Source organism: Pseudonaja textilis, chromosome 2 (assembly GCF_049901715.1).
Source record: "Pseudonaja textilis isolate UNSWEBS1 chromosome 2, rPseTex1.2, whole genome shotgun sequence".
Classification (NCBI taxonomy): domain Eukaryota; kingdom Metazoa; phylum Chordata; class Lepidosauria; order Squamata; family Elapidae; genus Pseudonaja; species Pseudonaja textilis.
In genome coordinates this window covers 72,244,469-72,255,898 of record NC_141991.1, presented here as the reverse complement: position 1 = coordinate 72,255,898, position 11,430 = coordinate 72,244,469, and the positions used below count along the sequence as shown (strand labels likewise).

Below are 11,430 nucleotides of genomic sequence, written 5' to 3'. Positions count from 1 at the left end.
TATACTAGGGGGTACCCTTATGTGTTCTGCTAGCATCTTGTATTTCTCCATTTATGTGGACCACAGAATCATCACTGCAATTTTTTAAAGCCATGACATAACCAGATTGATGAAACATTGCTTTTGGTTGACATCATGCATATATGGCTATGCCTGTTAGAATATCAACATTAGTCAGGAATTAATTTTTTTTTAATCTCATAAGATTACAAAATCTCATGAAAGTTCTGTTATGAAAGTCACAGAGTTCTGTTCTGCAGTCCTGCGAGAATGTAGCTGAGAACACCAAATCTTGACAGAATTTCTAATATTATAGGATTTTGGCTATTAAAATGGTTATTTTATTTCATGTGAGTTCACGTTAAGGATAATCTACAGTATTTTTGTGCATTTACCAGGCACCTGGGATTACAAAGTTTTATGGCCCTCTGGTAGATCTATAATTTTTGGGATTTCTTTCTTGAATTTTAACAAGTGGGAAAGTTTGTACCAGAGGCATCACATGGGAATGTTGTACAGCAAGGGTGAGAATTTCATAATCTATCAGGAGATTCATGATAGTAGAAAATGGGACTGATATTATTGGCAGGTGGAGCCAGGTGGCTGTTGCCTTTTTGTGACCCACCCCTCTCACTTTTCTCCCCTCCCTGTTCAGCAGGCTGGTCAGGGAGGGGAGAAATTAGGCTAAGGGTCCAAGGTTACACATCTCTGTATCAGACGCTTCTATGAAGCAATGACAGGTGTGCTCACTGGCTTGGCCTGTTGTGAAAACATTTTGGTTGGCAAACGGCTGTATAATTTCATGAGATCTGACCTGAATTTGCCTTCAATATATACTTACTTTGTAGAAGCATTAAAGCAATCCATTTAAATGAAAGGAATTCATCTGAGAAAATATGTAACTCATTGTAAGAGTTTATTAATTTAAAGCTGGCTCTTTTTTTTCCTTCAGGAAAATGTTTCATTCAGAATTGAGCTTAAGCAAGCAAGAAATCTCAAGCATAATACAAAGTTGGGAAAAACCTGATGATTACTAGTATAAGAATCTCAATCAGGTTTATTCATCATTTTAAACAGTATCTTGAAGTGTCAATGGAGAAAAAATTCTCACAAGAGATCTGGGGTTGGTGTAAACTAAGGCTACCAATGGAGATACTACTCTTAAGGTACTTATTTGGCTTAGAAAAATTATCCTCCTATGTGTATCTCATGTGGCCCATCTGTATGTGGGGTGTGGGGGGGAGGTAACATACATGGTCATTAAACTACAGATCATACGTTGAAGATACTTCTGGAGGGAACTAAAGGGAACTAAAGATACAATTAAATGAGAAGAACACTTAAATTTGATTTATACAGAATGGAGCAAAATATTTGACATATTGAAGAATATTCTTGAACAGTAGACACAGAGGTTAAGTTCAAAAGTGTCTTCCTCTAAATATAGACTATGTTTAAAAGATGTTATGGAAAGGAACAGGTTCTACTGGACAACGCTGAAGCTGATCTGAAAGTAGATTTAAAAATGACAAGCTACAGGAATGATATAGAAAAAGATGCTACACTGGACATACAAAAGAGGCTAGATGATGTTTTAATAATTAAAAGGGATAAAGAAATCAAGAGAGTGATCTGGATAACTTTCCAACATTGGATTTTCAGAACAGACCTATTAAAGTTTTTCAGCAGCTTTATAAAAAGGGACAAAGAAAAACTGAAAACGAATTGTTTTAAGACATTATTTGAAGAAACTAAATATCAAGATGATTAGAAGTAAAAAAGAATGAATATAAACTTGGCTTACTATATCAGAATTAAAATAGACATGTTATATCTGGTAAGCCCTTAATGAGCTTTTGCTAATCAGGACTGAAATGACAAGGATTTTTAAATATTTGTTTATAGATAAGGGGAAGAAGAGAACATTTGTTGATTAGTTTTTTTATTGCTGTAGTTATAATTTTTATTAAAAGTACTATTAAAAAATAACAGTACTAAGTGGTTGTGGTCAGGAGATATTGGTTTTTGGAGATGCAAGAGAATACAGGTAGTCCTCGAATTACAAATGAAATGGAGCCTGCCCATTCCATTCATAACTTGAGGATTCATGGGAGTGAATCCCGTACCTTGAACTGGATCACTCCCTCCTTTTGCCCACACATTCGCTAATCGAATGCATGGATCATTAAGTGCACATGAGTTATTTCAGGGTGGGGAAAGCCTTGAGGGGGGCTAGTGATGGAACAAATCACCTGCTTAAGACCACCCAAGGCCTCCCTGACCCACTGAAATATGCTCTCCTTAATTGCTTCCCCCCAACCTGCCGCTCCAGGTCACCATGCGAAGATCTAGCAAGCAGTCTCCTCTTCAGCCTCTCAGCCATGCACACCCCTCCGATGCTCCACTTAAGCCTGCGCAAGCTTCAGCCCCCAGTTTGCTGGCCAAAATGGTGCTCCAACATTTTGTTTTGGCCTGCGCAATGCAGGACAAATGTTGCAGAGCCTCTGTGGTTGTTCGTAAGGATGAGCAACTGCCACGGTGCTAAAAGATTCATAGCTTCTTGACTTGTTTGTAAACACTGGGGGCGCTAATCACGTAACTTCGAACGTTAGTTAAGGGAATGCTCAGTAACCTAGGGATTACCTGTATCGATCTACACACCCACTCATTTTAACAATGTTTTAATAATGTTGTAATAATTTTAAACTTTCTGTTTTAAAAATCATGAAAAAATATTCTTTCTCGGTATGGGATATATTTCTGAATTCACCCTACTGACATAACAAATCTATTTCGGATTTGCCAGCAAACTGTCCATTGCCTCTGGAAAGGAATAGCATTATGACAACAACAAAAAACCCTTCTGGCTTGTAATTGGTATGGAAATACAACATAGAAAGTAAGGTATATGGTAATTCAAATTTACTCATTATAGCTATAGAAATCTTATTGGGAAACTGATTATGAAAACAAACATTTAAAAATAAATTCTTAACCTAGAGTTTAAAAGAGATTGCGAACTTGCACAGACGTCCTTACTATCAGCATGCAATAGATTAATTAAGAAAGGCAGGGTGGGTAGCAATTAGTTTAACAACACAGTTTGTAGCCAAGTGGCTGTTCCAACCACTATGAATGACACCTAATATATTTCATCAAAGTTCTCTCAGTTCTTTATGTAGCAAGACAGCAACACTGAAGAGAATTTATATGTATTGTTTTCCTGCTTGTTGTTTCTTCTGCTCAGAATTTTCTTTTGTTCTTTAATGGAATTTATAATTTATTTATATTTGAAAGACAATGCCATCGAGCTAAGCTATGCTTATTCTTATGCAGCCAGGCCACTAAAAATAGCCCATCAAGTAGCTCAGTCTCTGCAAAGTCACCTTCAGAAGCACATTTCCAAGGTTTCTTCTCCAGCATTTTGTTAGATAAATTCCCCTATTTTATATTCCTTGGAAGATAACTTTGTATAAAGTGCCTTCTCGCTGAGTTGTCCATCTGCTTGATACACTACAGCATTTACTTTTTTTCTAGCGATTATATACCAGCTGTTTCTTGTGTTTAATCCAAGCTCTACCATTATCCAAACCTTTATTTGAATTTCTTCTGCTTCTATTTTTTTAAAAAACTCATTTTAACTACAATAACCAAAGTTTATTCTTTTCTCCTAGGTTGCTGAAATCGGTAAACATTGCTTTCTTTTGGTCTTCTATCAGGTAGCCCTAAACATGGAAATCCTAAATTAAGGGGTAGTGCAATCTCTCTATTATACCCAAACCAGAGAATTATCTTGCCCTAAACTCCCACAAGGTTGAAAATCTGTAGCAAAAGTTTTCTTTGACTACTCACTCAGGCAAACCAGAGAGAGAGAGAGAGGGTCGAAAAGAGCCTTCCAGGATGCTTTAATCAACTGCAGAAAGGAAGGCACACCCAGGCTTACTTTTAGCTTGGAGATGGGGAATTCCCCATGAAGGAGGCCCTAGACAGTTTTTCTGGTGGTTTTGAAAAGGATCCAAAGATAATTTAAAGGGCTCCCTTGTAGCCCAGAGGGGGGATGCTGAAGTACGTCACTGCTACGTGAATAGTTAATTCACTGAGAAAATATATTCAGTAGACGGAATCCCATGTTTATTTGCTAGGAAACTGGCTTTCATTGAGGGTTTTTTCTTGAGTACCAGAGAAATGTTGACATGTGGTAACAAACCCAAAACTTGTGGTCCAAACAGTAGAAACTGGGGTGGAAGGACTAAATAAACAGGGAGAATCATTTTAGTCTTCACAGGAGGTCACTATTTCTTCCCTGGAGCCTGTCATCACCCCATAATATCAAATTTCCATGACAAACCTGCTGTAAGCAGTGACTGAAGTCGCTCCTATTAGCTCAGTTTATGTGACACTCTGGGCCACAGAATAATCGTACTTTAGCTTATCAGGTTATGTGAATCCAAGCTGTATTGCCAATTTATAAGTTGGTACATCCTGCAGAACCAGAAAACATAAGCTAATTGAGTAAATCGTGTTTGACTCAAGATTTGATAAGAAAAGCAAAAGCATTCTGAGGAAACAGAGTTTTTGAAGGGTAAATGATCTGAAAGGCAGTGTTGTAAACATTCAATTAGCTCTCCTTTTAATTATGTTTTTTTGCTGGATGGCCTCTGAACAATGTTTCAGGCTCAGTTGGAGATGTCTATATGCCAAAGTAATAAAAGTCATTATGGCAGCCACAACAATAGAGTTAAAACTGGCTTTTATATGTCCTCAACTAATGACCACAATTGAGCCCAACACTTCTGTTGTTACATGAGACATTTATTAAGTGAGTTTTGCCCCATTTTAGGACCCTTCTTGCCATAGTTGTTAAGTGAATCACCACAATTGTTAAGTGAATCTGGCATCTCCATTGACTTTGTTTGTGAGAAGGTTGCAAAAGGTAATCATCACCTGACCAAGGGGATTCTACAAAGCTTGTAAGTGTGAAAAATGGTCACAAGCAGGGGTGGGATTCTACCAGTTTGCACCTATTCGCTAGAACCAGTTGTTAACATTCTAAGCAGTTCGGAGAACCGGTTGTTAGAAGAAATTACTGGCCTAATCCTGTAAGGAAGGCAGGAAGGAAACATTCTGGTGTTGCTTATAGAAACTGCCTCTCTGTTAACCCTTATTACATTCTTGGAAAGACTAGATTTCCTGTCTCAGGAATGTCCCTAGAGTTTTTTTTCCCCTTCTTTGCTGGTACTTTGCTTGTGTGAAGTGACCATTCAAAGTTACAATGGCACTGAGAAAAGTGACTTATGACCATTTTTCACATTTACGACTGTTGCAGCATCCCCACAGTCATGAGAGGCCAGGTGAGGAGATGCGTGCCTCGATGTGAGTGATGTTGACTTGGCCACATCCAGTCAATAACAGGACCACCAAGCCATGTCCACCCAGTCACATGACCAACAAGCCACACCCACCACCAAAGCCATACCCACAGAACCGGTTGTTAAAAATTTTGAGAAGTTCAGAGAATTGGCAAATACCACTTCTGACTGCCCCTGCCCCCATCTATTCTCTGACTCCCAAGTCCCAGCTGATTGTCTGGGTCTTCTTTTGTTGCCATGCACAGGAGAACGGAGCTGGAAAGTAAGTTATTGGAGTGGGGAGGGAATGGGATTTTGCAGTAACCCTCCCGCAGGAGTAGGAAGGGAATGGATATTTTACAGGATCCTTCCCCTGGAATGAGGTGGGAATTGAGATTTTACACTATCCTTTCCCTGCCATGCCCACCAAGCAACACCATGCCACGCTCACAGAACCAGTAGTAAAAAAATTAGAATCCCACCATTGCACTAATCCTTTCATGTATTTCCTTGTTTTTAGTTCCTGTTTTTGTCATCTAACCATTGATAAAATAAGTCCCAAGTCAAAAAATATTGTTTCTTCCTTTTCTTTAATTGTGTTAGCTTATCCATTTCTGCATATTCTAATATTTTTCTAATCACATCTTCATCTGTCGGGATCTCTTTACTTTTCCATTGTTGTGCAAATGCTATTCTCATTGCAGTCAATACATGTAAAATAGATATACATTCCCTGTCTGGTACAATGCCCAGCAAAAATGTCTCTGGTTTCAAATATATATGTTGTTTTATCATTTTTTCAAGCTCAGTATTGTGTGGTTTTTGTGAAACTTAGAACTAATTCATTTAGTTACACATTTCAATACAAAGGACCAAAATATAGTATGGTGCTATGGAATTATTTCATTTTTTTTCTCTTTTACTTGTCCTAGGATAGGGAAGTCTTAATTCTCTTTGCACAGCAGGTTTATGGGGAAGGATGGTGGACAGAAGCATTCCGTGGAGACGAGGTGACACAGATACAACTAGTAACCCACACAGGTATGCTGCGGGAGCTGAGGTGTCATGACACTGAGGGATTCTAGGAAAGGAGAGTGAAACCTCCATTTAATTACAAAGGTTAGGTGTCCTGCTAAAGCAGTAGATGGCAGGAAAGGGATACTGTACAGGAAATCTAACTCATTGCTGACATCTAACAGCCATCTGGATTTTGCCTAATAGTTCAGTTTAAGAATGGAAATGGGTGGCCATTATTGTATCATGCAGCAATGAATTCCACAGTTCAACAAGTTGAAGCAAGCTGGGTTGGAGAATTCTGGGAGTTGAAGTTTACCCATCTTACAGTGGTTGAGAAACACTGGTTTAAACTATCTGTTATGAATAGTACTTTATCCTTTTCTATTATTCAGCTTTGCTGGATGAGCAATTGTATAGTACTACAAAAGAGAAACGTGTCTATTGTCTTTAATGTACACACAATGTTACATATCTCTGTCAAGCTCCTTACACATTTTTTTCCTAAATTAAAATAGCATAAATGCCATTACTTTCTCAACTCAGTCAAGTCTTGCTGATTATTTTAGTTTGCCTTTTTTAGTACTTTAACTGATCATCTGTACCTTTGTTTTAGAAACATGGTAATGACAGTATTTCAAGAACATCTTTACTAGCCAACTGTTGAAAAGCATTATGACATTTCTTTTGAGATAATTTTTAATGAACTCATATTTTTTCCCCCTGATTTATGAAATCTGTGATTTTTCTCTTCATGCAAGAAGTACTTCAAGACTCTTCACAAGCTGGTTATAGAGGTTTACAAGAATTTGGTTAATGACTATTCAAAGGTACAATGGTACTGAAAAAAACTGACTTATGATCATTTTTCATGCTTGCAATCATTGCAGCATCCCCATGGTCACGTAATCAAAATTTAGACACTTGACAACCGGCATGTATTTATGATGGTTGCGATGTCCTGAGGTCATGTGATCATCTTTTGTGACCTTCTGACAAGCAAAGTCAATGGGAAAGCCAGATTCACTTACCAACCATGTTACTAACTTAACATCTACCATGATTCACTTAACAACTGGGGCAGGAAAGGTTGTAAAATGGGGCAAAATGTACTTAACAACTGTCTTGTTGGCAATAGAAATTTGAGGCTCAATTATGGGCATAAGTTAAGGATTACTCGTACTGTTTCCCAAAGGTAACTTATTGAAAGAGCACAATAATTTACTCTAAAATCATTCATATTTCCAAGGCAAAAGGTATGAGAGTTTCAGATAACTCATTTTCTAAGAACAAAGTTGTCAATAGAGGTGGGTGATTTGCTCTTGTTCTTTCGATTGCTAAGATATGAATATCAAAGACTTAATAAAGGTTTGCTTGAACCTTATTACAATGCAGGATATGTAGCTCCTACTGAATAAGACAGTAATACTGCTTTTTGGTGTCATCTAAAGCAATGTTTCTCAGAGTTGGCAACTGGAGGTATGGCTGGGGAATTGTGGGGGTTGAAGTCCACACATCTTCAACTTGCCAAGATTGGGAAACACTGCTCATGACTAAGCACTTTTTCATCCCAGAGAAAACCTTTGCTAACTTTCTGCGATATTTTGTTCCACCTCAGATATACTAGAGTGTCAATAAGCAGAAATTCCTGCCATCTGAAACTTCAGCTTCCTGAATTCTGGCCATGCTGTCAGCCTTTCTGGGAATACCTGGAGAAAAGTTAGGAAATCCTTTTCGGTTATAGAACTGGATTTATGCTTCAGTCAGTATAGTCTTACAGGTTCCTCCATCAGCATCTGAGGCAGGGCTGGCTTAATGATTGGGCCTGATGGGCACTTGCCCATGGGCCACACGAGCATAGGGGCCCCATACTAATCTGTGTATATTAACCCTTCAATGCACCTTGTATCATATAAATACAGCCACTGTATGGCTTACTGAGTATTATTGTGTAGCTGCACAGCATGTTTTTAATGTTCAACACTGATTTTGTTGGAGGGGCCAATAAAATAAATATATGTTTAATTTTATCAACCGTTTACATTTTTATGAGTAGTTGTCGTAGGGGCCCCAGTACACTGCTTTGCCCGGGTCCCATAATGCTGTTAAGATGGCCCTGATCTGAGGAACTATAAACAGAGCTATTTCATCAAACTCTATACTTCAAGCCCAAGTTCTATAACGATTGGATAGGGAATGCACACTGGCATTTACTTTAAGCCATATGTGCAACCATGGAAATTTAAAAATTGTCATAATGTATAGTAGTATCCAGCAGATCTTGACTGATATCAAGAAGCTAAGCGGGTCAAACCAGATTAAGTATTTGGATGGGACATTTCTAAGGAATATTAGAACTGTGGGGGAAACAGGAAAAATAACTCAGAAGAAGGAAATGTAAAGTCACTTCCACATCATTTCCAAGAAAACTATGAGGATATGCTGTGTCAGCAGGAGTCAAGCATGAATCAACAATTAAGGTACTATTTGCTTTGCTATTACTGGATGAAAACATTGAATCTGTCCCCACTGAATCGTGTGAAATATTTGAATAAAATGCAATACCAGGAAATTATTCATTATTTATCAACAGCCTATTCCTTCAACTTTCAAAGTAACAATCAGAAGAATTAAATAATTAACCAAAAATTTAGAACATAGAAGACAGATTTATAGGGCTGGTAGTGACTTTGGAGGTCTTCTCGTCCAGGTCCCTGCTCAAGGCAGGAGTCTCATACCATCCCAATCAAATGGTTGTCTAGTCTATTTTTGGAAACCTCTAGTGATGGAGCACCTATAACCACAGGACTCAAAGAAAATTTGTCAGAAAATTTCTACTTACTTCTAGGCTGTATCAGTGGTGGGATTCAATTTTTTTTACTATCGGTTCTGTGGGTGTGGCTTGGTGGGCGTGGCAGGGGAAGGATACTGTAAAATCTCCAGTCAGAGGTGGGATTTGCCGGTTCTCTGAACTACTCAAAATTTTCCCTACCGGTTCTCCAGAACTGGTCAGAACCTGCTGAATACCACCTCTGGGCTGTATCTCTCTGACAAACTTCCACTCATTAGTTCTTGTCCTGCCCGAGAGAATAAGTCAATCCCCTCTCCTTTATGACAGTCCTTCGAGTACTGGAAGATAGTTTTCATGCCCCCCTGATCCCTCTCTTTGATAAACTAGATATTTATTTTATTTATTTATTTTGTCAAAAGCTTACAATACAATAGAAATAAGAATAAACCTAAGTTTAAATATAAGAAATAGGAACTAATAATTGGGGACAATAGGACAGGGATGGTAGGCATGATTGTGCGCTTATGCACGAATATATATCTAGATATATCTAAGTCCTTCAACTATTCATTATACAATTTAACCTCCAGACCTTTTATCATCCTTGTTGCTCTTCTCTGCACATTTTCCAATGTCACAACATCATCATCATTATTATTATTATTATTATTATTATTATTATTATCATCATCATCATCATCATCATCATCATCATCATCATTTTGCAGCATAGTGTCGGGTATTCCAAGTGTGGTCTCACAAGTGCGGTGTAAAACAGTGCTGTCACTTCTTGTTATCTTGACGCTATCCCTTCTTTGATGCAACCTAGGACTGCACTGGCTTTTTTGGCAATTGCAGCACACTAGTGGCTCATACTTTAGTGGTGATCCACTGGCACACCTAGATTCCTCTCATAGTTACTTATTGAATCAGGTACCAACTATTCTAAACCTATACATTTGGTTTTTCCTGCCTAAGTGCAGGATCGATCTTTTTTCCATCCTTGAACTGCTTCTTGTTGGATAGGACCCAATGCTCAAGTCTGTCAAGCAGCTTCTGAAACTTCAGCCTTTCTTCTGAAGTGTTGGCAGTTCCCCTAAATTGGTGTCATCTGCAAATTTGTCTCTAGATTATTTATGAAGATATTAAAGAGTACTGGGCCCAAGACCAAACTTTTATCTACAATATCACATGTGTGAGTCTCTTTTTAGATAGATTGGTTGCAAAAACATTTGCTTCTAGCTTTCTTTCCGGATCAATGAACTTCAGAGAACACTATAAATAATACGGTACAAGGAGAACCTAAAATTTATGTTTGTATTAAATGTTCAACCTGATTAGTGCATTGATTTTATGAGTTTTCAAAATATAGCATATTAAACTATAATGTGCCTGTACCTAAGGCCCCAAGTATGTGCAGGGACTTGTTTCTTGGTTGTGTTCATGATTTGGACTGTTCTTAACTGGCTGCCTGTATTTTTAATTTTTATAATGCTTGTTATTGTCCTTATTCTATTTTAATTATGTTCACTGCCCAGAGTTACTCACTGAGAGGGGTGACCATATAAATTGAACAAACACATAAATTATGGGAAAAAAGAAAGAAAGAAAAATACTCCAGCATTTAATGCTAACCAAGCTTAGGATATTGTGTGAATGCAACTGAAAAATAAAGAGGTTGTTTAAGCAAATAGGAAATGAATTTTATCCATGAAAATGTATAAAATGTCTTCTATTTATCTGCCACCAAATCACCATCTGTCCAAAGGCAAGATATGATACTGCCCAATTCACAGGACTTCTGGAGCATCATTCTTAGTGTGGACTGGCTAATATCTTTGATCTGGATGATAAACAGGATAAACGTTATGAGTCAGGTGGTCAAGGCAAGGCATCTCCCCCAATGCCTGAGGATACCGGCACAGCATTGTCCTCAGCCCCTGAGGTGCCTTCTCTGTTGGAGAGTCCCAGTTCCAACTCCTCCTTCTCCTCCCCCTCCTCTTCTGAACTGGGCTCTGAGGGGGCCATGACAGTGCGTTACTTTCTCTTGTGATATCAAGCCAATATCATTTTGGGAAGAAGAGAAGTCTCATCGCATAATTAGTCCCACTTCTGATTTGGAGGATGGGAAGAAGACTTTCTCTTCTCACAGTCAAGATGTGTGTCTCTAAATGTGTGTCCCAAAGGTGCTTTTTCAAGAGACAACTGGACAACTGGACTTGCCTCTTGGAAAAGCACCTTTGGGACAACCGTTATCTGGATGACTGAGAAACTCTG

At 38.3% G+C, this 11,430-nt stretch overlaps 1 protein-coding gene across 7 annotated transcripts in view; it reads right to left on the bottom strand.

Moving 5' to 3' along the window:
* Positions 1 to 3,920, bottom strand: part of TNIP1 (TNFAIP3 interacting protein 1) — a 42,680-nt gene extending 38,760 nt beyond the window's left edge. For 4 of the 7 annotated variants that reach the window (XM_087924271.1, XM_087924267.1, XM_087924269.1 and 1 more), the window contains exon 1: positions 3,853 to 3,917. The gene's annotated coding sequence lies outside the window, so the exon portion shown is untranslated. Of the gene's footprint in view, positions 1 to 3,852 lie in introns of all 7 variants that reach the window. The other 3 variants (XM_087924268.1, XM_087924266.1, XM_087924270.1) reach the window with 3 other exon arrangements.
* Positions 3,921 to 11,430: the final 7,510 nt, after the last annotated feature.